The 25,012-nt window shown below is 45.0% G+C and overlaps 1 protein-coding gene across 1 annotated transcript in view; it reads right to left on the bottom strand.

The window, feature by feature from the left end:
- The window catches only part of LOC120987195 (pyroglutamylated RF-amide peptide receptor-like), a 373,840-nt gene that overhangs the window by 164,798 nt on the left and 184,030 nt on the right, over positions 1-25,012 (bottom strand). The window lies entirely within an intron of this gene.

Genomic DNA, 25,012 nt, shown 5'->3' with positions numbered 1-25,012 from the left:
CTGGTCCACTGGTGGTCCCTTTTGCTTGGATCGACCACCAGAGGACACAGGCAGCTCTGTAAGTAGCACCAATCACCACACTACACTACACCCACCCTGTCACTTATTAACCCCTTATTAACCCCTGATCACCCCCATATAGACTCCCTGATCACCCCACTGTCATTGATCACCCCCCTGTAAGGCTCCATTCAGACGTCCGTATGTGTTTTGCGGATCCACGGATCCGCAAAACAAGGACACCGGCAATGTGCTTTCCGCATTTTGCGGATCTGCACATTGCCAGAACTATATAGAAAATGCCTTTTCTTGTCCGCAATTGCGGACAAGAATAGGACATGTTCTATAGGCTCTACAAAAAACACAGTGTTCGCCCGATCAGGCCTGATCTTGTGCGCACACTTGCGTTCAGTCTGCCCCACCGCAGTGACCGAAATGTTTTTTTTCTGATCACTGCAAAAACACAGTAAAATCGCTGCGGCGCTATAAAGATCACTTTTGAGGGGCATGGCGAGTTCATAGAAGATTATTATTTTTTTGGCACAAGTTAGCGGAAATTGTTTTTTTTTTTTGTTTTTTTGTTTCTTCTTACAAAGTCTCATATTCCACTAACTTGTGACAAAAAATTAAATCTCACATGAACTCACCATACCCCTCAAGGAATCCAAATGCGTAAAATTTTTTAGACATTTATATTCCAGACTTCTTCTCAAGCTTTAGGGCCCCTAAAATTCCAGGGCAGTATAAATACCCCACATGTGACCCCATTTTGGAAAGAAGACACCCCAAGGTATTTCGTGAGGGGCATGGCAAGTTCATGTAAAAAAAAAAATTTTTTCACAAGTTAGTGGAATATGAGACTTTGTAAGAGAAAAAAAATATAAAAATAATTTTCCGCTAACTTGTGCCAAAAAAAAAATATTCTAGGAACTCGCCATTCCCCTCACGGAATACCTTGGGGTGTCTTCTTTCCAAAATGGGGTCACTTGTGGGGTATTTATACTGCCCTGGTATTTTAGGGGCCCTAAAGCGTGAGAAGTAGTTTGGAATCCAAATGCGTAAAAAATGCCCTGTGAAATCCTAAAAGTACTCATTGGAATTTGGGCCCTTTTGCGCACCTAGGCTGCAAAAAAGTGTCACACATGTGGTATCGCCGTATTTAGGAGAAGTAGGGCAATGTGTTTTGGGGTGTATTTTTACATATACCCATACTGTGTGTAAGAAATATCTCTGTAAATGACAACTTTTTAATTTTTTTTATACAAAGTTGTCAATTTACTGAGATATTTCTCTCACCCAGCATGGGTATATGTAAAAATACACCCCAAAACACATTTCCCTACTTCTCCTGAGTACAGCGATACCACATGTGTGACACTTTTTTGCAGCCTAGGTGCGTAAAGGGGCCGAAAGTCCAACGAGTACCTTTAGGCTTTACAGGTTTGCTAACAATTTAACCCCGCCCAAAATGCCAGAACAGTGAACACACCCCACAAATGACCCCATTTCGGAAAGTAGACACCCCAAGGTATTCGCTGAGGGGCATATTGAGTCCATGAAAGATTGAACTTTTTGTCACAAGTTAGCGGAAAGGGAGACTTTGTGAGAAAAAACAAAAAAATATCAATTTCCGCTAACTTGTGCCAAAAAAAAAACCTTCTATGAACTTGCCATGCCCCTCACGGAATACCTTGGGGTGTCTTATTTTCAAAATGGGGTTACTTGTGGGGTATTTATACTGCTCTGGAATTTTAGGGGCCCTAAAGCGTGAGAAGAAGTCTGGAATCCAAATGCCTAAAAATGCCCTCCTAAAAGGTACTCATTGGAATTTGGGCCCCTTTGCGCACCTAAGCTGCAAAAAAGTGTCACACATGTGGTATCGCCGTACTCAGGAGAAGTAGGGCAATGTGTTTTGGGGTGTCTTTTTACATATACCCATGCTGGGTGAGAGAAATATCTCTGTAAAATGACAACTTTGTATAAAAAAATGGGAAAAGTTGTCTTTTACAGAGATATTTATCTCACCCAGCATGGGTATATGTAAAAATACACCCCAAAACACATTGCCCTACTTCTCCTGAGTATGGCGATACCACATGTATGACACTTTTTTGCAGCCTAGATGCGCAAAGGGGCCCAAATTCCAAAGAGTATCTTTACGATTTCACAGGGCATTTTTTACGCATTTGGATTCCAAACTACTTCTCACGCTTTAGGTCCCCTAAAATGCCAGGGCAGTATAAATACCCCACAAGTGACACCATTTTGGAAAGAAGACACCCCAAGGTATTCCATGAGGGGTATGGTGAGTTCATGTAAAATTTTATTTTTTGTCACAAGTTAGTGGAATATGAGACTTTGTAAGAAAATACAAAAAAAAACAAAATTATTTTCCGCTAACTTGTGACAAAAAATAAAAACTTCCATGAACTCACTATGCCCATCAGCGAATACCGTAGGGTGTCTACTTTCGGAAATGGGGTCATTTGTGGGGTGTTTTTACTGTCTGGGCATTGTAGAACCTCAGGAAACATGACAGGTGCTCAGAAAGTCAGAGCTGCTTCAAAATGCGGAAATTCACATTTTTGTACCATAGTTTGTAAACGCTACAACTTTTGCGCAAACCAATAAATATACACTTATTGCATTTTTTTTTATCAAAGACATGTCGAACAATAAATTTAGAGAAAAGTTTATATAGAAATGTAGTTTTGTTTGAAAAAATTTACAACAGAAAGTGAAAAATGTCATTTAAAAAAAAAAAAATTCAGTCAATTTCGATTAATAACAAAAAAAGTAAAAATGTCAGCAGCAATAAAATACCACCAAATGAAAGCTCTATTAGTGAGAAGAAAAGGAGGTAAAATTCATTTGGGTGGTAAGTTGTATGACCAAGCAATAAACCGTGAAAGTAGTGTAGTGCAGAATTGTAAAAAGTGGTCTGGTCATTAAGGGGGTTTAAACTAGGGGAGCTGAGGTGGTTAAATGCAAGCTACTGTGACACCAGTTATGAGTGGTGCAACTGGGCACTGGCAGTAGTGGGCATAGTACACGCTGTAGGCCTGACACACACGCTTGCAGGCAACTGCAATTATATTACAGTGAATACATTTTATTAAATTTTTTTTAAATGCAAGCTACTGTGACACCAGATATGAGTGGTGGCACTGGGCACTGGCAGTAGTGGGCACAGTACACGCTGTGGGCCTGACACACACGCTGGCAGGCAACTGCAATTAGTTTACAGAGAAAAAAAAAAAAGCAGACTGATGTACTAGCCTTAAAAAGGGCTTTTTGGGGTGCTGTCAGGATGCTGTCCTTACAGCAGATCAGATGAGTCTTTTATGACTGGAGCGGACACTGAATACACTGGCCTAGCTATCGATTTCCCTATTAAATCAGCAGCAGCTGCACTGTCCCTCCTCTCACTAACACTGCAGCTTCCGAATGAATCTAAGATGGATGCTGTCCTTGCTTTTTGATAGGAGGTGGGAGGGTCTGGGAGGGAGGGTATGCTGCTGATTGTCTGGAATGTGTCTGCTGACTGTGAGGTACAGGGTCAAAGTTTGCTCAATGATGACGTATAGGGGGCGGACCGAACATCGCATATGTTAGCCCGCTGCGGCGAACAAGCGATGTTCGCCGGCGAATAGTTCGGGACATCTCTAATTAAGGCCTGAGATATACCTGCTTTCACAAAAATACTTATTAAGGTGTTATATCACCTGCTTCCACCAAATATTGATTGAGGCCTGCGATATACCTGCTTCCACAAAATACAGATTAAGGGGTTTGATATACCCATTTCCACCAAAAATTTATTGAAGGGTGCGATATACCTGCTTCCACAAAATACTGATTAAGGTGTTTGATATACCTGCTTCCACCAAATATTGATTGAGGCCTGCAATATACCTGTTTCCACAAAATACTGATTAAGGGGTTCGATATACCCATTTCCACCAAAAATTTATTGAAGGGTGCGATATACCTGCTTCCACAAAATTCTGATTAAGGGGTTTGATATACCTGCTTCCACCAAATATTGATTGAGGCCTGCAATATACCTGCTTCCACAAAATACTGATTAAGGTGTTTGATATACCTGCTTCCACCAAATATTGATTGAGGCCTGCAATATACCTGTTTCCACAAAATACTGATTAAGGGGTTCGATATACCCATTTCCACCAAAAATTTATTGAAGGGTGCGATATACCTGCTTCCACAAAATTCTGATTAAGGGGTTTGATATACCTGCTTCCACCAAATATTGATTGAGGCCTGTGATATACCTGCTTCCACAAATACTGCTCTTCTCTAGGGACTTAGGCACAGGGTAATTTTGAAAATGACAGGCAGAGGAAGAGGCAGGCCGTTCCACAGGGGTGGTAGGGGTCAGGCAGGTGCACCAGGCCAGAGCCTAAGTGGGAAGTTGGAGAAGGCGCATGTGATTACTTCAAATGACACATCAGAGTTGGATGAGTGGCTCACTCAGCCTTCTGCTTCTGCACCCTCTTCATCCTCTGTATCTGCACCCTCCTCACTCTCTGCTGTGTGCAAATATACTACCACCACCATAGCCCCTCCACTCGAGTCAGAGGAATTTTTTTCCCATCCATTCTCAGACCTTACCGATGAGCAGCCATTCTTGAAATCGGATGAGGAAGAGGAGGTAGCAACGGCCGCCACCCAGCGGTCTGACGACAGTACCCAGATCAGCCCAAGGAGAGAGGTCCCCGCTGTTGCTGCCTACTCCGAGATCTCAAATGTCAGTGGTGGTGAAGGTGACGATGATGACGTGTCAATGGACGTCACGTGGGTGCCCACAAGAGAGGAAGAGGAGGGGAGATCAGAGGGAGAGACGGAGCAGCAGAGAGGGAGGAGAAGCAGGCAGAGCTTGCAGGGCACAATAGGCAAATGTATCTGGAGCAAGCCATCCACCATGCACGGTCACTTCTGGCGCTCCCAGGATGCCGGCACATGGCTCCGCAGTGTAGTCTTTTTTATTAACGTGTCAGCTGCTTACAATAGTGTTGCCATCTGTAGCCTGTGCTGTCAACGCATAAGTCACGGTAAGCCCAACACTCAACTAGGGACGACCGCCTTAAGAAGGCACCTGGCCACCCATCACCGAGCCCTGTGGGAGCAACACCATCAGAACCCACAAAGCGACACTCCCAGCGCTTCACATCCTGCCTCTTCTACTTCTCCTCTCTCCTCCCATTTGTCTTCCACTCCACCTTCCACCATGCCGTTGTCGCATTTATCTGGTAGAAGGCAGGATTCCATGGCCCAAATGTTCGAGCGTAAAAAGTTGATGATGCTGGATAACCCTCTTGCCTAACGGCTGACCGCTGGCTTGTCGGAACTGCTAGCCCGCCAACTACTGCCATATAAACTGGTGGACTCGGAGGACTTTAGAAAATTTGTGGCCATTGGCACACTACAATGGAAGGTCCCCGAAAGGAAATATTTCTCCCAGAAGAGCATCCCAGAGCTTTATGGCCACGTTTAACAGCAAGTGACTATATCTCTGGCACACAGTGTCGGTGCCAAGATACATCTGACCACAGACATGTGGTCTAGCAAACACGGGCAGGGAAGGTACATAACTTTTACTGCCCACTGGGTGAACCTTCTGACGGCCGTAAAGCATGTAACCCGTGACTCCTGTGTAAATTTGGTGTAACCGCCAAGAATTGCATGCAGGCCTGCCTCTTCTTCTCCTCCTCCTACTTCATCCTCCGTCTCCTTCTCGGCTGACTCCTCCTTTTCCACTGCTACCGCCTCTTCCGCTGTGCCCCCCAAGCTCCACAGAATCTATTCGACGTCACAGGTGAGACGTTGCCATGCTGTGCTGCAGCTGTTGTGCCTGGAAGCCAAGAGCCACACCGGTCCTGCACTGCTTTCAGCTCTGCGGTCACAGGTCGATCAGTGGCTAACCCCGCTCAATTTGACAGTTAGTAAAGTGGTGTGCAACAACGGGGCCAATCTGCTGAGCGCAGTGAAACAGGGCAAAATGACACACGTGCCGTGCATGGCACATGTCCTGAACTAAGTCGTGCAGCGATTCGTTGCCAAATATTCCAGGGTCCAGGACATCTTGCAGCAGGCCAGGAAATTCTCTGGCCATTTTAGAAGATTTTACACAGCCATTGCTCGCCTTTCTGACGTTCACGGAGACACCACTTGCCCGTCAGACGTCTGATTTGTGACAGCCCAACGCGCTGGAACTCCACCTTGTATATGCTTGATAGGCTGCTCCAACAGCAATGTGCCGTTAACGACTACCTGTATGAACTCTGCAGCAGGACAGGTTCTGGGGAGCTTGGTTTCTTTTCACCGTGACAGTGGCTGCTCATGCGCGATGCATGCAGACTTCTGAGGCTATTTGATGAGATCACCAAACTGGTCAGTCGCAACCAAGGCGCCATCAGTGACATCGTACCTTACGGCATGCATTGCATCATGTCATTGATCAAGCCATCGAGGAGCTGGAAGATGAGAAAGTCACAATGCTGAATGAATTCCCAGGGGGGCTACTCCATCTGAGACAAGTCAGCAGGAGTCTGAAGATGAGTCAGAGGAGAATGGTGGCTAGGGGTGGAGGGAAGGAGGAGGAGCAAGAAGAGCAGGGTTTGAGGGGGACTTTAAATTTTTCAGGGATCCCTGATCTTGTCCGTGGCTGGGGGGAGGAGACCGAGGACGACATTCTCCTGGGTGATGAGCAGGAGCCAGTGTAGTGTCCCACTAGATAAATGTGGGCACTACACAAGGGTCAATTGGGCCACGTTGTTCTCCACCTCCTGTGGAAAAGGGTCATTGTATTTTATATGTCATTTTAATGTATATTTTCATGTTATTTAATTTTATCTCCAGTTTACCAGGCCTGTAGGGGTGTAATTCCTCCTCCTAGACAGTAGAGGGAGCTAGGGGTCTAGACCAGAGAGAGAGGGTAGTCAGAGTTGTGGATTCCTGAAGTCTGTGTGCACCCTAGGCAGAGGGTAGCTGGGATACAGCCTCTGATATGCAGCTAGATAGCCCAGGCTTCTAGTTGCCACCAGGAGAAGAGCCTGCCTCCTGAGAGAAACAAGTTCCCATAACAGAGCAAAGCAGAGCCAGTATTCCAGCCAGACAAGAGAGCTGAAGGGCAGAAGGATTTTATAGGAAAGCAAGGACATATACCTGAGGAAGTTTCTCTAACCAAGGATAAAGCCAACAATAGGGCGTACGGGCCTTGGGATAAAGACACACAGGATTTCTGAGGAAAAGTGCAGCCTGATCTATAAGTGTGTTAACCCTCTGAGTATCTTGCAAGAACATTGTGCCTGCCATTTATGTATAAGCCTGCTTGTGACTGCTGCTGTCATATGGAACTGGACCAAAGACTGTAAATAGTTCATTGCTTCCAGTAAAAGGAAGTTCTGGTTCACCACAACATCGTGTTCCTCAATTATTCCTATTATAAATCGGTGTGCCACCGTTACCGGCACTGGCGTCAGGAACTTAAAGGGATCTTGCCACCGGCACATTAAACCTGCAACACCCAGGGCACCTCACCTACCACCGGCCTGGTCCCTATACACTGAGAGTGCCCCAGAGGACTTCTGTGCCAGCCTCTCCATCACTGCTGTACGCCTGCCCAGGGTTTTTCATAAACTGTGAGTAACCAAGAGCAACCCTCATTTTGCCTATTAACCGTGACCTCACCATCGCAATACCCTGCAGGGCTGCGTACTGCACCAGGGCGCTCCACCGCTTCCAATTTAGTTCAAATGGGGGCCTTCATGCTCCAGTGTTTGAAGAGGGACCCCCGTATAAAAAGCATAAAGGGTAAGGACCAGAATTGGGTGGCAATGTACTTAGACCCCCGATACAAACACAAAATGGCAGACATGTTACCAGCATCACAGAGGGTGGCAGAATGCAGCATTTCCAGGCCTTGCTGCGAGAGATACTGCATTCTGCTGTTGCGTGCGCTGGCAGAGGAATTTCTACCCACAGTGAAACAGGTGCAGGTACCAATCCTACCTCCCCTGCAAGAAGAGGGCGATTTGAAGATGTGTTGGTCACTTCGGATATGAGATCATTCTTGCAGCCAACCCGGATTCAGCCTCAGGGAACGCCTAGGCCGACAGGTGTCCGACTACATTGGGTTAGCGGCCGATGTGGAGGCTCTGAGAAGCGAGGAACCCCTGGACTACTGGGTGTGCAGGCTTGACCTGTGGCCAAAGCTGGCACAATTTGCCATGGACCTCTTGGCTTGCCCCTTGTCGAGTGTCCTGTCCGAAAGGACGTTAAGCGCAGCAGGGGGATCGTGACCGATAAGCGCACTCGCCTAGCTCACGATAGTGTGGACTACCTCACATTTCTAAAAATGAATGAGGCATGGATCTCAGAGGAATTCAACACTTGTGACGACCACGTGTAATTGTATTTCCTCATGCCAGTCCACACATATCCGCCACCACCCAGAATAAATAATGGTCCTTGTCTTATGTATATACAGTGGCATAAAATGCCTTTTCTGTCAGTTAAATGCCTAATTTTTGGGGCTTGTACTGGCCTACAGTAAAATTTTAATGCTGTGTACCTCCAGCCACATCATTACAAGTTCTTTTCTGTCAGGTGAATGCCTAATTTTTGGGGCCTGTACTCCAGTGGCCTACAGTAAAATTTGTATCCAGTGACTGCCTAATGTACCTTAAGCCACATAATCACAAGTTCTTTTCTGTCAGGTGAATGACAAATTTTTTGGGCCTGTACTCCCGTGGCATAAAATACATTTTTTCTAGGCTCCAGCAGGACACATTTTTGAGAGTTTCTCTTTAAGACGCATAAAAATGGCCCCTGATTAAAATAGATTTTTTGTGGGAATTTTTTCCAATGATCCCCCTCTAGTATGTCACTGTCCATGTTGTGGGACTATTTGTACACTTCTGGTAAGTATTTGGTGGCTACAAATATGACCTGAAGGTTTTTCAGGTTCGCCTGCCATTCAAGTCTATGGGGCCCGCCGGGCACGAGCGGTTCGCAAACATTTGACTGCGAATGAGCGTTCGCGAACAGTCCCGGCCAATGTTCGTCCATCACTATTCACCAACAACCTCGGAAGGATAGTGGATGATCCATCAACATCTTATAAAGAGGAACAATGATCCAACATGTTAAATTTAAACTCATTCAATCATTTTTCTCAGAAAATAAGCAGCACAAGAAAGATCTGGCAGCCTCTACTCATTATGCTCAATTAAAACAGTCTTTCTGAACTCAAAGCCCTCCAGCAAGTTATGTTTCCAGTATTATCCACAGGGAGATCAAAGTATTATGGAAATCCTTGAAATATTATCTATTGGGGGTATCTAAAGACCAAAGATTCCCTAGGTGCACCATACAGAGAGGTAAAATGAAGCTCCTGAGGTCTAATGCAAAATCTGTAACAGTGCCACTCTTCCCCCCCCCCCCCATGAACCTTGGGTCATATTATTGTGTGTTTTTATGTAGCATGAGCTACTTTGTACCCTCTGATGTCTCAACGCTTATGTGCAACTGCTATCTCACCACCCCCTATCTCTATGCCCCTGGCATCATATTATGGATGTGTTCTACTCTATAAGCAATGCAAATCAGAATTGTAGCCATAACATATGGATGCGGGAGGTAGTTTATAAAACAGATTGAAGATAGGTACGGCCGCGGCGCAGGCGCAAGATTTTGAATGCTAACAGGCAGGGCCAGCAGAGAACGATTCCGTTCCCTGGCCCTGTCAATCACAATGCGGAGGGGGCGTCATTAGGATCGGAGGATGCGGCTGCTACCAGCAAGTAGCCGCCCTACTTGCTGGTAGCAAGGTAATTTGCATATTTTAAAAATAGCTTTTTATCCAATTCTACTGAACCAAAATGATTATTTAACTTATGTATGCAGAGCTCGCAGTGTAGGGATTATTAGTAAACAAAAAAAAAAAAAACGGTTTAGTGGGCTGACAGAAGCCCTTTAACCACCTCAGCCCCCATGGCTTAAACACCCTGAAAGACTAGGCCACTTTTTACACTTCAGCACTACACTACTTTCACCGTTTATTGCTCGGTCATGCAACTTACCACCCAAATGAATTTTACCTCCTTTTCTTCTCACTAATAGAGCTTTCATTTGGTGGTATTTCATTGCTGCTGACATTTTTACTTTTTTTGTTATTAATCGAAATTTAACGATTTTTTTGCAAAAAAATGACATTTTTCACTTTCAGTTGTAAAATTTTGCAAAAAAAACGAGATCCATATATAAATTTTGCTCTAAATTTATTGTTCTACATGTCTTTGATAAAAAAAAATGTTTGGGTAAAAAAAAAAATGGTTTGGGTAAAAGTTATAGCGTTTACAAACTATGGTACAAAAATGTGAATTTCCGCTTTTTGAAGCAGCTCTGACTTTCTGAGCACCTGTCATGTTTCCTGAGGTTCTACAATGCCCAGACAGTACAAACACCCCACAAATGACCCCATTTCGGAAAGTACACACCCTAAGGTATTCGCTGATGGGCATAGTGAGTTCATAGAACTTTTTATTTTTTGTCACAAGTTAGCGGAAAATGATGATTTTTTTTTTATTTTATTTTTTCTTACAAAGTCTCATATTCCACTAACTTGTGACAAAAAATAAAAACTTCTATGAACTCACTATGCCCATCACGAAATACCTTGGGGTCTCTTCTTTCCAAAATGGGGTCACTTGTGGGGTAGTTATACTGCCCTGGCATTCTAGGGGCCCAAATGTGTGGTAAGGAGTTTGAAATCAAATTCTGTAAAAAGTGACCTGTGAAATCCGAAAGGTGCTCTTTGGAATATGGGCCCCTTTGCCCACCTAGGCTGCAAAAAAGTGTCACACATCTGGTATCTCTGTATTCAGAAGAAGTTGAGGAATGTGTTTTGGGGTGTCTTTTTACATATACCCATGCTGGGTGAGATAAATATCTTGGTCAAATGCCAACTTTGTATAAAAAAATGGTAAAAGTTGTCTTTTGCCAAGATATTTCTCTCACCCAGCATGGGTATATGTAAAATGACACCCCAAAACACATTCCCCAACTTGTCCTGAGTACGGAGATACCAGATGTGTGACACTTTTTTGAAGCCTATGTGGGCAAAGGGGCCCATATTCCAAAGAGCACCTTTCGGATTTCACAGGTCATTTTTTACAGAATTTGATTTCAAACTCCTTACCACACATTTGGGCCCCTAGAATGCCAGGGCAGTATAACTACCCCACAAGTGACCCCATTTTGGAAAGAAGAGACCCCAAGGTATTCCGTGAGGGGCATGGCAAGTTCCTAGAATTTTTTATTTTTTGTCACAAGTTAGTGGAAAATGATGATTTTTTTTTTTTTTTTTTTCATACAAAGTCTCATATTCCACTAACTTGTGACAAAAAATAAAAACTTCCATGAACTCACTATGCCCATCAGCGAATACCTTGGGGTCTCTTCTTTCCAAAATGGGGTCACTTGTGGAGTATTTATACTGCCCTGGCATTCTAGGGGCCCAAATGTGTGGTAAGGAGTTTGAAATCAAATTCTGTAAAAAATGACCTGTGAAATCCGAAAGGTGCTCTTTGGAATATGGGCCCCTTTGCCCACCTAGGCTGCAAAAAAGTGTCACACATCTGGTATCTCTGTATTCAGGAGAAGTTGGGGAATGTGTTTTGGGGTGTCATTTTACATATACCCATGCTGGGTGAGAGAAATATCTTGGCAAAAGACAACTTTTCCCATTTTTTTATACAAAGTTGGCATTTGACCAAGATATTTCTCTCACCCAGCATGGGTATATGTAAAATGACACCCCAAAACACATTCCCCAACTTCTCCTGACTACGGCGATACCAGATGTGTGACACTTTTTTGCAGCCTAGATGCGCAAAGGGGCCCAAATTCCTTTTAGGAGGGCATTTTTAGACATTTGGATACCAGACTTCTTCTCACGCTTTGGGGCCCCTAGAATGCCAGGGCAGTATAAATACCCCACATGTGACCCCATTTTGGAAAGAAGACACCCCAAGGTATTCAATGAGGGGCATGGCGAGTTCATAGAATTTTTTTTTTTTTGGCACAAGTTAGCGGAAATTGATATTTTTTATTTTTTTCTCACAAAGTCTCCCGTTCCGCTAACTTGGGACAAAAATTTCAATCTTTCATGGACTCAATATGCCCCTCACGGAATACCTGGGGGTGTCTTCTTTCCGAAATGGGGTCACATGTGGGGTATTTATACTGCCCTGGCATTCTAGGGGCCCTAAAGCGTGAGAAGAAGTCTGGAATATAAATGTCTAAAAATTTTTACGCATTTGGATTCCGTGAGGGGTATGGTGAGTTCATGTGAGATTTTATTTTTTGACACAAGTTAGTGGAATATGAGACTTTGTAAGAAAAAAAAATAATAATTCCGCCAAAAAAATGTTTGAATGGAGCCTTACAGAGGGTGATCAATGACAGGGGGGGTGATCAATGACAGGGGGGGTGATCAATGACAGGGGGTTGATCAATGACAGGGGTGTAATCAATGACAGGGGGGTGATCAGGGAGTCTATATGGGGTGATAACCACAGTCATTGATCACGCCCCTGTAAGGCTTCATTCAGACGTCCGTATGCGTTTTGCGGATCCGATCCATCTATCAGTGGATCCGTAAAAATCATGCGGACATCTGAATGGAGCTTTACAGGGGGTTGATCAATGACAGGGGGGTAATCAATGACAGGGGGGTGATCAGGGAGTCTATATGGGGTGATCACCACAGTCATTGATCATGCCCCTGTAAGGCTTTATTCAGACGTCCGTATGCGTTTTGCGGATCCGATCCATCTATCAGTGGATCCGTAAAAATCATGCGGACATCTGAATGGAGCTTTACAGGGGGTTGATCAATGACAGGGGTGTAATCAATGACAGGGGGATGATCAGGGAGTCTATATGGGGTGATAACCACAGTCATTGATCACGCCCCTGTAAGGCTTCATTCAGACGTCCGTATGCGTTTTGCGGATCCGATCCATCTATCAGTGGATCCGTAAAAATCATGCGGACATCTGAATGGAGCTTTACAGGGGGTTGATCAATGACAGGGGGGTAATCAATGACAGGGGGATGATCAGGGAGTCTATATGGGGTGATAACCACAGTCATTGATCACGCCCCTGTAAGGCTTCATTCAGACGTCCGTATGCGTTTTGCGGATCCGATCCATCTATCAGTGGATCCGTAAAAATCATGCGGACATCTGAATGGAGCTTTACAGGGGGTTGATCAATGACAGGGGGGTAATCAATGACAGGGGGGTGATCAGGGAGTCTATATGGGGTGATCACCACAGTCATTGATCATGCCCCTGTAAGGCTTTATTCAGACGTCCGTATGCGTTTTGCGGATCCGATCCATCTATCAGTGGATCCGTAAAAATCATGCGGACATCTGAATGGAGCTTTACAGGGGGTTGATCAATGACAGGGGGGTTATCAATGACAGGGGGGTGATCAGGGAGTCTATATGGGGTGATCACCACAGTCATTGATCATGCCCCTGTAAGGCTTTATTCAGACGTCCGTATGCGTTTTGCGGATCCGATCCATCTATCAGTGGATCCGTAAAAATCATGCGGACATCTGAATGGAGCTTTACAGGGGGTTGATCAATGACAGGGGTGTAATCAATGACAGGGGGGTGATCAGGGAGTCTATATGGGGTGATAACCACAGTCATTGATCACGCCCCTGTAAGGCTTCATTCAGACGTCCGTATGCGTTTTGCGGATCCGATCCATCTATCAGTGGATCCGTAAAAATCATGCGGACATCTGAATGGAGCTTTACAGGGGGTTGATCAATGACAGGGGGGTAATCAATGACAGGGGGGTGATCAGGGAGTCTATATGGGGTGATCACCACAGTCATTGATCATGCCCCTGTAAGGCTTTATTCAGACGTCCGTATGCGTTTTGCGGATCCGATCCATCTATCAGTGGATCCAAAAAAATTATGCGGACATCTGAATGGAGCTTTACAGGGGGTTGATCAATGACAGGGGTGTAATCAATGACAGGGGGGTGATCAGGGAGTCTATATGGGGTGATAACCACAGTCATTGATCACGCCCCTGTAAGGCTTCATTCAGACGTCCGTATGCGTTTTGCGGATCCGATCCATCTATCTGTGGATCCGTAAAAATCATGCGGACATCTGAATGGAGCTTTACAGGGGGTTGATCAATGACAGGGGGGTAATCAATGACAGGGGGGTGATCAGGGAGTCTATATGGGGTGATCACCACAGTCATTGATCATGCCCCTGTAAGGCTTTATTCAGACGTCCGTATGCGTTTTGCGGATCCGATCCATCTATCAGTGGATCCGTAAAAATCATGCGGACATCTGAATGGAGCTTTACAGGGGGTTGATCAATGACAGGGGTGTAATCAATGACAGGGGGGTGATCAGGGAGTCTATATGGGGTGATAACCACAGTCATTGATCACGCCCCTGTAAGGCTTCATTCAGACGTCCGTATGCGTTTTGCGGATCCGATCCATCTATCAGTGGATCCGTAAAAATCATGCGGACATCTGAATGGAGCTTTACAGGGGGTTGATCAATGACAGGGGTGTAATCAATGACAGGGGGGTGATCAGGGAGTCTATATGGGGTGATCAGGGGCTAATAAGGGGTTAATAAGTGACGGGGGGGGGTGTAGTGTAGTGTAGTGTAGTGATGCTTGGTGGGACTTTACTGAGCTACCTGTGTCCTCTGGTGGTCGATCCAAACAAAGGGGACCACCAGAGGACCGGGTAGCAGGTATATTAGACGCTGTTATCAAAACAGCGTCTAATATACCTGTTAGGGGTTAAAAAAAACACATCTTCAGCCTGCCAGCGAACGATCGCCGCTGGCAGGCTGGAGATCAACTCTCTTACCTTCCGTTCCTGTGAGCGCGCGCGCCTGTGTGCGCGCGTTCACAGGAAATCCCGGCTCACGCGAGATGACGCGTATATGCGTCGCTGAGCGCAGGGCTGCCACCTCCGGAACGCGAATCTGCGTACAGCGGTCCGGAGGTGGTTAAGGCCCTGCTGCAAGTGCATAGTGTCACCAGCGCACGTCATATCTGGTGTAACAGTAGATTACATTTAAATAAAAACAACTATTTTGACTGTGAATAAATAGCAGTCAGTTGCCTGCATGTGTTTGTGTGTTTAAGGCCTTGCTGCAAGTGCATAGTATCACCAGCGCAACTCATATCTGGTGTCACAGTAGATTACATAAAAAAATATATATATTTTTGGACTGTGAATAAATAGCAGTCAGTTGCCTGCATGTGTTTGTGTGTTTAAGGCCCTGCTGCAAGTGCATAGTGTCACCAGAGCAACTCATATCTGGTGTCACAGTAGATTACATTAAAAATATATATATATTTTGACTGTGAATAAATAGCAGTCAGTTGCCTGCATGTGTTTGTGTGTTTAAGGCCCTGCTGCAAGTGCATAGTGTCACCAGCGCAACTCATATCTGGTGTAACAGTAGATTACATTTAAAGAAAAACAAAAATTTTGACTGTGAATAAATAGCAGTCAGTTGCCTGCACGTGTTTGTGTGTTTAAGGTGTGTTTAAGGCCCTGCTGCAAGTGCATAGTGTCACCAGCGCAACTCATATTTGGTGTAACAGTAGATTACATTAAAGAAAAACAACAATTTTGACTGTGAATAAATAGCAGTCAGTTGCCTGCACGTGTTTGTGTGTTTAAGGCCCTGCTGCAAGTGCATAGTGTCACCAGCGCAACTCATATCTGGTGTCACAGTAGATTACATAAAAAAAAATAAAAATCTTTGACTGAATAAATAGCAGTCAGTTGCCTGCATGTGTTTGTGTGTTTAAGGCCTTGCTGCAAGTGCATAGTGTCACCAGCGCAACTCATATCTGGTGTCACAGTAGATTACATTTAAAAAATATATATTTTTTGACTGTGAATAAATAGCAGTCAGTTGCCTGCATGTGTTTGTGTGTTTAAGGCCCTGCTGCAAGTGCATAGTGTCAACAGCGCAACTCATATCTGGTGTCACAGTAGATTACATAAAAAAATAAAATAAATTTTGACTGTGAATAAATAGCAGTCAGTTGCCTGCATGTGTTTGTGTGTTTAAGGCCCTGCTGCAAGTGCATAGTGTCACCAGCGCAACTCATATCTGGTGTAACAGTAGATTACATTTAAAGAAAAACAAAAGTTTTGACTGTGAATAAATAGCAGTCAGTTGCCTGCACGTGTTTGTGTGTTTAAGGTGTGTTTAAGGCCCTGCTGCAAGTGCATAGTGTCACCAGCGCAACTCATATCTGGTGTAACAGTAGAATACATTTATAGAAAAACAACAATTTTGACTGTGAATAAATAGCAGTCAGTTGCCTGCACGTGTATGTGTGTTTAAGGCCCTGCTGCAAGTGCATAGTGTCACCAGCGCAACTCATATCTGGTGTCACAGTACTTGGACGCATAGTACAACTAAACTAATCTAAAACAAATGACAGGCAGAGGCAGGCCACCCCGCAGGGGCCCTCGTGGTCGTGGTGCTGTGATTCCCTTTGGCCCTAGAATAATGCCCAGTGTTCAGAGGCCACGTACCCTGAACTCGAAAATTTCTGAGGACATAGTTAACTGGCTAACACAGGACACCCAATCTTCTACAGCTTCCGCTCGGAACCTTGACGCACCATCCTCCTCCAGCTCAGCTTCGGGCACCTCTCAAGTTACCACTCGCCCGCCTGCCGCCACCACCAACACTAGCACCACAGCTGCTTCACTTGATCTGTCAGAGGAGTTATTTACACATCAGTTGGAAGAAATGAGTGATGCGCAACCATTATTGCCAGAGGATGTAGATAACAGGGATATGTCTCAGTCAGGCAGCATTACACACATGGACGTACGGTGTGATGATGATGATGTTGTACCCACTGCTGCTTCCTTTGCTGAGTTGTCAGATACAAGTGAAGCGGTTGATGATGACGATGTGTCCGTGGATGTCACGTGGGTGCCCGCTCGAAGAGAAGAAGAACAGGGGGAAAGTTCAGATGGGGAGACACAGAGGATGAGGAGACGAGTTGGAAGCAGGGGGAGGTCGTCGCAAGGAGCTAGTGGCACAGTCAGACAGCATGCATCGGCACCCGGGGTCAGCCAGACAGCACGCCAATCAACGCATGCTGTTGCCACCACCAGAATGCCGTCATTGCAGAGCTCAGCAGTGTGGCATTTTTTTGTGTGTCTGCCTCTGACAGCAGCGATGCCATTTGCAACCTGTGCCAAAAGAAACTGAGTCGTGGGAAGTCCAACACCCACCTAGGTACAACTGGTTTGTGAAGGCACATGATCGCACATCACAAACGCCTATGGGATCAACACATGAGTACAAGCAGCACACAAACTCAAAGCCGCCATCCTCCTCCTGGTCCAGCATCTTCAGCCACGTCAACCACTGCTGTCCTCCTTGCCCCCTCTCAACCATCCGCCACTCCGTCTCTCGCCTTGGGCAGTTCCTGCTCATCTGCCCACAGTCAGGTATCTGTCAAGGACATGTTTGAGCGTAAGAAGCCAATGTCACAAAGTCACCCCCTTGCCCGGCGTCTGACAGCTGGCTTGTCTGAACTCTTAGCCCACCAGCTTTTACCATACAAGGCAGGCAGGCCTGCTGCCACCTCCTCTACTACTCCTACACCATCCTCTTCCATAACCTCCTCAGCTGAGTCCTCTTCTGCTGCTGTGTCTTGTTCCACATCAATGGCACCCCCCAGCTCTCCAGGGGCTATTCCACATCCCGGATACGACAGTGTCACGCCGTGTTGGGGTTGACTTGCCTGAAAGCAGAGAGTCACACCAGACCAGCACTCCTGTCCGCCCTGAATGCACAGGTGGATCAGTGGCTGACTCCGCACCAACTGGAGATCGGCAAAGTGGTGTGTGACAACGGAAGCAATTTGTTGGCGGCATTGAATTTGCGTAAGTTGACACATGTGCCGTGCATGACACATGTGTGTAATCTGATCGTACAACGCTTTGTGCATAAGTACCCATGCTTACAGGACGTCCTCAAGCAGGCCAGGAAGGTGTGTGGCCATTTCAGGCGTTCCTACACGGCCATGGCGTACTTTTCAGATATCCAGCGGTGAAACAACATGCCAGTGTTATGTCATATGTTTATAGTAGGTGTCTATAGAATAGACCCACTATAAAGTGTTCTCAGTGGTCTCAAATAAATATTGTTAATTGACTGAGTATGCCTTGTTTTATTTTTATTAAGAATAATCTTTTATTTTTATCATTTTAAAATAATGATGAGACGGCTGAGTTTAATGAAACTACTGCGCTATTTGTATTAGAGAGAGGGAGCAGAGGGACCAGTTACACAGTAGTGGTTTAAGCTTATCTGTCTAGAAGGCTAATTAGAATATAGGGGGAGAACCTAGTTAGTTTCACTAGAAGTCCCTATGCCCTTACCCTACTTGACCTAGTCTAGTCGGGGTGATAGCCTTAATGGCTGTAGTCGGAGCACTCGTCTTGAAAAAGACGACCCCCAGCCTCAGGAACCTCGGGCCTGTACTAAGAGTCCCTATGCTCTTACCTCTCTATCGGTTGTTGTCCTTTTTCATCCGACGCGTTTCGCCAGGTGTGGCTCTTCAGGGAATGACGAGGATGTTCAGGTGATGAAGGCAGTAGCTCTCACCTGTATCGATCATGCGGCAGTGGCGGCGTTGTGGAGCTGTGCGTCTCTTTTTGTGCGTCTCGCTCCTCCCCTGCATGGAATTAACCAGTAGGCTGGTGAGGGCCAGGCGCATTCTTGACACTCCCCCCCTTGTCTATCACCTGTCTACCTCGCAGCGGGGACATGCGCAGACAGATCCTGCTTATTGCGTCGGACGGTCTGGCTATGCTCCGCTCTGATGCGGAAGTGACGTGGTGTTTGGGAGTGGTTAGTTGTCATGGGGATCTCATACCGCGTCCCCGGCCGGCTTTTTGTTTAGCAAGATTACTTTTGCCTGAAAGGTATTGATAGTTAGGTTAAATTTGTTCAAAATTAGAAAAATACACTCTAAATGGGCATTGATTATAGAGTACTATCATATCTTTAACCTTATATTATATTTTGTGAATTGTTTGATTGCTGTCATATTGATATTTTTATCGCAGACATATTTACATTTTTGGTTATAGTTTAATGCATAAATACATGGACAAATTCTTGCTTGTCATTTTAATACCTATATATACCATAGAGGGCCAATTGGGATTCTCCTCCATACGTATAATGTATATTTATAGGAAGGGTTTGTAGGAGAGGTATTCATTGAGGCCATTAGGTGTAACTGACTTCAGTCTATAAATCCACCTGGCTTCTGCCTTCAGGATTAGTTTGTCCCAGTCCCCCCCCCTCTTGGGTTTAGGGACATGTTGGATACCTATAAACTGAAGGCATGCCGTATTACCATCGTGGCATTGGTTGATATGCCGTGCCACTGATGTATCTTTTTTGTTTTGAACATCATTGTAGTGGTCTCTGATGCGTCTCCTAAATTCTCTCTTTGTCTTCCCTACATAGTCTAGGGGACAGGAGCACTGTGCCAGATATACCACCCCCATGGTTAAACAATTCACGTAGTCACGGATGGTATATTCTCTCTCCGTTTGTGAGCACGTGAATGTTTTGGTTTTCTTTATCTGGCTACAGGCCAGACACCTACCACATTTAAAAGTGCCTGTAGGTTTCCTGGATAGCCAGTTCTCAGGGTTAGTAGGGGGTAGGTAGTGGCTATTAACCAATCTGTCTTTCAGGCTTCTCCCCTTCCTATAAGTTATTTGTGGATATGGTCCTACTATATCCTCCAAATCAGGATCAGTTTTTAGTATGTCCCAGTGTTTAGTTAAAATCTGCCTAACTTGTTGGTGGGCATTATCAAAGGTCCCTATAATGCGGGTATTCCTGGCGGGGGCAGTGTAGTCTGTCCTTTTGTTCTTTGGAATAAGCAGCCCATCCCTCTTCTCTGAGGCAGCTGCCTCGTAGGCCACTCTGAGTACACCATCCGGGTATCCTCTGTCTCTGAATCTGTACCTTAGCTCCTTTGCCTCACTCTTGAATTTTTTAAAAGTGGAGCAGTTACGCCGGAGTCTAAGGTACTGACCCTTTGGTATGCCTTTCCTCAGAGCATAGGGATGGGCACTTTCCCAACGGAGTAGACTGTTTGTTGCTGTCTTTTTACGGTATACCGAAGTGATAATGTTGTTATTAGGGCCTCTTTCAATGAGCACATCCAGAAAAGCTAGAGTATCACGGCTATATTCAGATGTGAATCTCAGGCCCATAGTATTGTCATTGATTATCTCCATGAATTCCCCAAACTCCTCTGCCGTTCCTCGCCACATTATAAAGACATCGTCGATGAACCTCAGCCATAGTACTATCCTGTCTTGCCATCTTTCCATCTCTTCTGAGCCAATGATATTGGCTTCCCACCAGCCCAGGAGCAGATTAGCATACGATGGCGCACAAGAACTGCCCATCGCGGTGCCCCTGAGCTGGTGGTAGAAGTGGCCATTGAAGACAAAATAGTTCCTAGTGAGGCTGAAGTTCAATAAATCAAGTAAGAACTGATTGTGTCGAGATTGTCTGATGTCTCTCATACTCAGGTAGCTTTCTACTGCCTTTATTCCTAGATCATGTTTGATCGAGCTATATAAGGCCTCGACGTCTATTGACACCAGCATGGTTTGATCGTCCATACTTACACCACTGAGTCTCAGTAGGAGATCAGAGGTGTCACGTATGTACGACGGTAGTGTTTCTACAAAGGGTTTGATGATTTTATCTATGTAGATACCTACATTCTGTCCTAGACTGCCCACACCTGACACTATTGGGCGTCCCTTAAGTGGTGTTGTCCCTTTGTGGATCTTGGGTGTGGAATAGAAAGTGGCTAGGACCGGGTATTTTGGCAGAAGGAAGTCTATTTCTGACTGGTCAATTAGTTTGTCATTTAGTGCCTTGAGTAGTATTTGCCGAAGTTCCAGAGTAAATGTGGGGCCGGGGTCTTTTAGTAAGATTTCATAGGTATCCCTGTCTTTCAGGATGTCTAGACACATCGATTTGTATGCATCTTGGTCCATTATGACCAAGTTTCCTCCCTTGTCTGACGGTTTAATTGTTAAGTTCCGGTCTTTTTCCAGCGTTATTAATGCTTGGTGTTCTTCCTTACTCAAGTTTGAGAGTCCCTTAGTTGTTTTGATTAGTTCCAGGTCCCTGGATACTAGTTTGTGGAATATTGATATGCTGGAGTCTGGTAGGGGTGGTGGCATTTGGGTGCTTTTCAGTTTGAGTTCTGTAAAGGGACCCTCTGCTCTATCTCTCTCCCCCTCCTCCAATAGCCCAACTAGGGTCAGTGTGGCCTCTAGTTCCCTGGGATTCATATTCAGTTGTTCATATTTTTTACGATCCTGCAGGCGGAAGTGTTTGTGCCAAAGCAGTTTACGTGTAAATAACGCTAGATCCTTACTCCACTCAAAAGTGTCATGTTGGACTGTGGGGACAAATGACAAGCCTTTACTCAACAGAGATGTATCATTACGGGATAGGTTGTATGAAGACAGATTTATGATTTGCATTTTACTGCATGAATTAGTATATTCTGTGTGCCCCCCTACACTTTGTTCCTTAGATGATAAGGCATTTGTGTGGGGGCCTGGGCCAAAAAAGTTGATGAACCAGCTGATGATGAGGAGGTGGGTATAGGTCCCTGAATATTGCATGTTGAGTATGCCTCGTTATAGGTATTCCTATATGCTGTTCTTGGTCTCCCCCTGCCTCCTTTTCCTTTATATTTCTGTCCCCTGCCTCCTTTTGTTCTAACCTGTTCAATTTCAGATCCCTCTGCTTCTGAGGAGGAGATTTCACTAGCTGATTCTTTTTGTTGTATTTTATTTACAAAAAGATAGGCTCTATTCTCTTTAAATTCTGTGGAGTCTCGTACGTACTGTTGATGTTTGCGTTCTCTGAACGTATAGTGAAACCTCTCAATGGTGTTTTGTAGTTGTTCCTCCTTTAAAGAAAATTGAGCCTCGTCTTTAAATCTAAGTGCCTGCTCCCTGAGGTTATCCACTTTTTTCTGTTTGCACTCAAGATTCAGTCTTTCTTCTTCTAGTAATAAGCGCATGAATCTGTGAGAGCTGGCTGTAGCTTCTTCTTCCCACTTTTTAATCAGGTTTGTGCTTCTCAGTCTGTCTGCCGGGGTTAGATTAATTCTGAGGCCTTTTGGGACAATTTTTTCCTTAAGATAGTGGTCCAGGGATTGTATTTCCCACCAGGATACAATCAAATCTTTATATGCCCCTGTGAGGTCTTTGAATACGTTTTTTATACTAGTGATTGAGTTGGTTTGAATGTAATCAGTGTCAGAAAAAACACTTCTAGCCTCTGTAGCCCAGGCTTCCAGGTTAGGGCTTGCGGACAAAAAGCCTGCCATTTGCGTTTACCATAAATTAGAGCTATGTCATATGTTTATAGTAGGTGTCTATAGAATAGACCCACTATAAAGTGTTCTCAGTGGTCTCAAATAAATATTGTTAATTGACTGAGTATGCCTTGTTTTATTTTTATTAAGAATAATCTTTTATTTTTATCATTTTAAAATAATGATGAGACGGCTGAGTTTAATGAAACTACTGCGCTATTTGTATTAGAGAGAGGGAGCAGAGGGACCAGTTACACAGTAGTGGTTTAAGCTTATCTGTCTAGAAGGCTAATTAGAATATAGGGGGAGAACCTAGTTAGTTTCACTAGAAGTCCCTATGCCCTTACCCTACTTGACCTAGTCTAGTCGGGGTGATAGCCTTAATGGCTGTAGTCGGAGCACTCGTCTTGAAAAAGACGACCCCCAGCCTCAGGAACCTCGGGCCTGTACTAAGAGTCCCTATGCTCTTACCTCTCTATCGGTTGTTGTCCTTTTTCATCCGACGCGTTTCGCCAGGTGTGGCTCTTCAGGGAATGACGAGGATGTTCAGGTGATGAAGGCAGTAGCTCTCACCTGTATCGATCATGCGGCAGTGGCGGCGTTGTGGAGCTGTGCGTCTCTTTTTGTGCGTCTCGCTCCTCCCCTGCATGGAATTAACCAGTAGGCTGGTGAGGGCCAGGCGCATTCTTGACACTCCCCCCCTTGTCTATCACCTGTCTACCTCGCAGCGGGGACATGCGCAGACAGATCCTGCTTATTGCGTCGGACGGTCTGGCTATGCTCCGCTCTGATGCGGAAGTGACGTGGTGTTTGGGAGTGGTTAGTTGTCATGGGGATCTCATACCGCGTCCCCGGCCGGCTTTTTGTTTAGCAAGATTACTTTTGCCTGAAAGGTATTGATAGTTAGGTTAAATTTGTTCAAAATTAGAAAAATACACTCTAAATGGGCATTGATTATAGAGTACTATCATATCTTTAACCTTATATTATATTTTGTGAATTGTTTGATTGCTGTCATATTGATATTTTTATCGCAGACATATTTACATTTTTGGTTATAGTTTAATGCATAAATACATGGACAAATTCTTGCTTGTCATTTTAATACCTATATATACCATAGAGGGCCAATTGGGATTCTCCTCCATACGTATAATGTATATTTATAGGAAGGGTTTGTAGGAGAGGTATTCATTGAGGCCATTAGGTGTAACTGACTTCAGTCTATAAATCCACCTGGCTTCTGCCTTCAGGATTAGTTTGTCCCAGTCCCCCCCCCTCTTGGGTTTAGGGACATGTTGGATACCTATAAACTGAAGGCATGCCGTATTACCATCGTGGCATTGGTTGATATGCCGTGCCACTGATGTATCTTTTTTGTTTTGAACATCATTGTAGTGGTCTCTGATGCGTCTCCTAAATTCTCTCTTTGTCTTCCCTACATAGTCTAGGGGACAGGAGCACTGTGCCAGATATACCACCCCCATGGTTAAACAATTCACGTAGTCACGGATGGTATATTCTCTCTCCGTTTGTGAGCACGTGAATGTTTTGGTTTTCTTTATCTGGCTACAGGCCAGACACCTACCACATTTAAAAGTGCCTGTAGGTTTCCTGGATAGCCAGTTCTCAGGGTTAGTAGGGGGTAGGTAGTGGCTATTAACCAATCTGTCTTTCAGGCTTCTCCCCTTCCTATAAGTTATTTGTGGATATGGTCCTACTATATCCTCCAAATCAGGATCAGTTTTTAGTATGTCCCAGTGTTTAGTTAAAATCTGCCTAACTTGTTGGTGGGCATTATCAAAGGTCCCTATAATGCGGGTATTCCTGGCGGGGGCAGTGTAGTCTGTCCTTTTGTTCTTTGGAATAAGCAGCCCATCCCTCTTCTCTGAGGCAGCTGCCTCGTAGGCCACTCTGAGTACACCATCCGGGTATCCTCTGTCTCTGAATCTGTACCTTAGCTCCTTTGCCTCACTCTTGAATTTTTTAAAAGTGGAGCAGTTACGCCGGAGTCTAAGGTACTGACCCTTTGGTATGCCTTTCCTCAGAGCATAGGGATGGGCACTTTCCCAACGGAGTAGACTGTTTGTTGCTGTCTTTTTACGGTATACCGAAGTGATAATGTTGTTATTAGGGCCTCTTTCAATGAGCACATCCAGAAAAGCTAGAGTATCACGGCTATATTCAGATGTGAATCTCAGGCCCATAGTATTGTCATTGATTATCTCCATGAATTCCCCAAACTCCTCTGCCGTTCCTCGCCACATTATAAAGACATCGTCGATGAACCTCAGCCATAGTACTATCCTGTCTTGCCATCTTTCCATCTCTTCTGAGCCAATGATATTGGCTTCCCACCAGCCCAGGAGCAGATTAGCATACGATGGCGCACAAGAACTGCCCATCGCGGTGCCCCTGAGCTGGTGGTAGAAGTGGCCATTGAAGACAAAATAGTGTTGTCGCTTGATTTGCGACAGCCCGACACG

Source organism: Bufo bufo, chromosome 1, assembly GCF_905171765.1.
Source record: "Bufo bufo chromosome 1, aBufBuf1.1, whole genome shotgun sequence".
Classification (NCBI taxonomy): Eukaryota; Metazoa; Chordata; class Amphibia; order Anura; family Bufonidae; genus Bufo; species Bufo bufo.
Note: the sequence above shows the minus strand (reverse complement) of the source record. Positions and strands in the feature narration are given on the sequence as shown.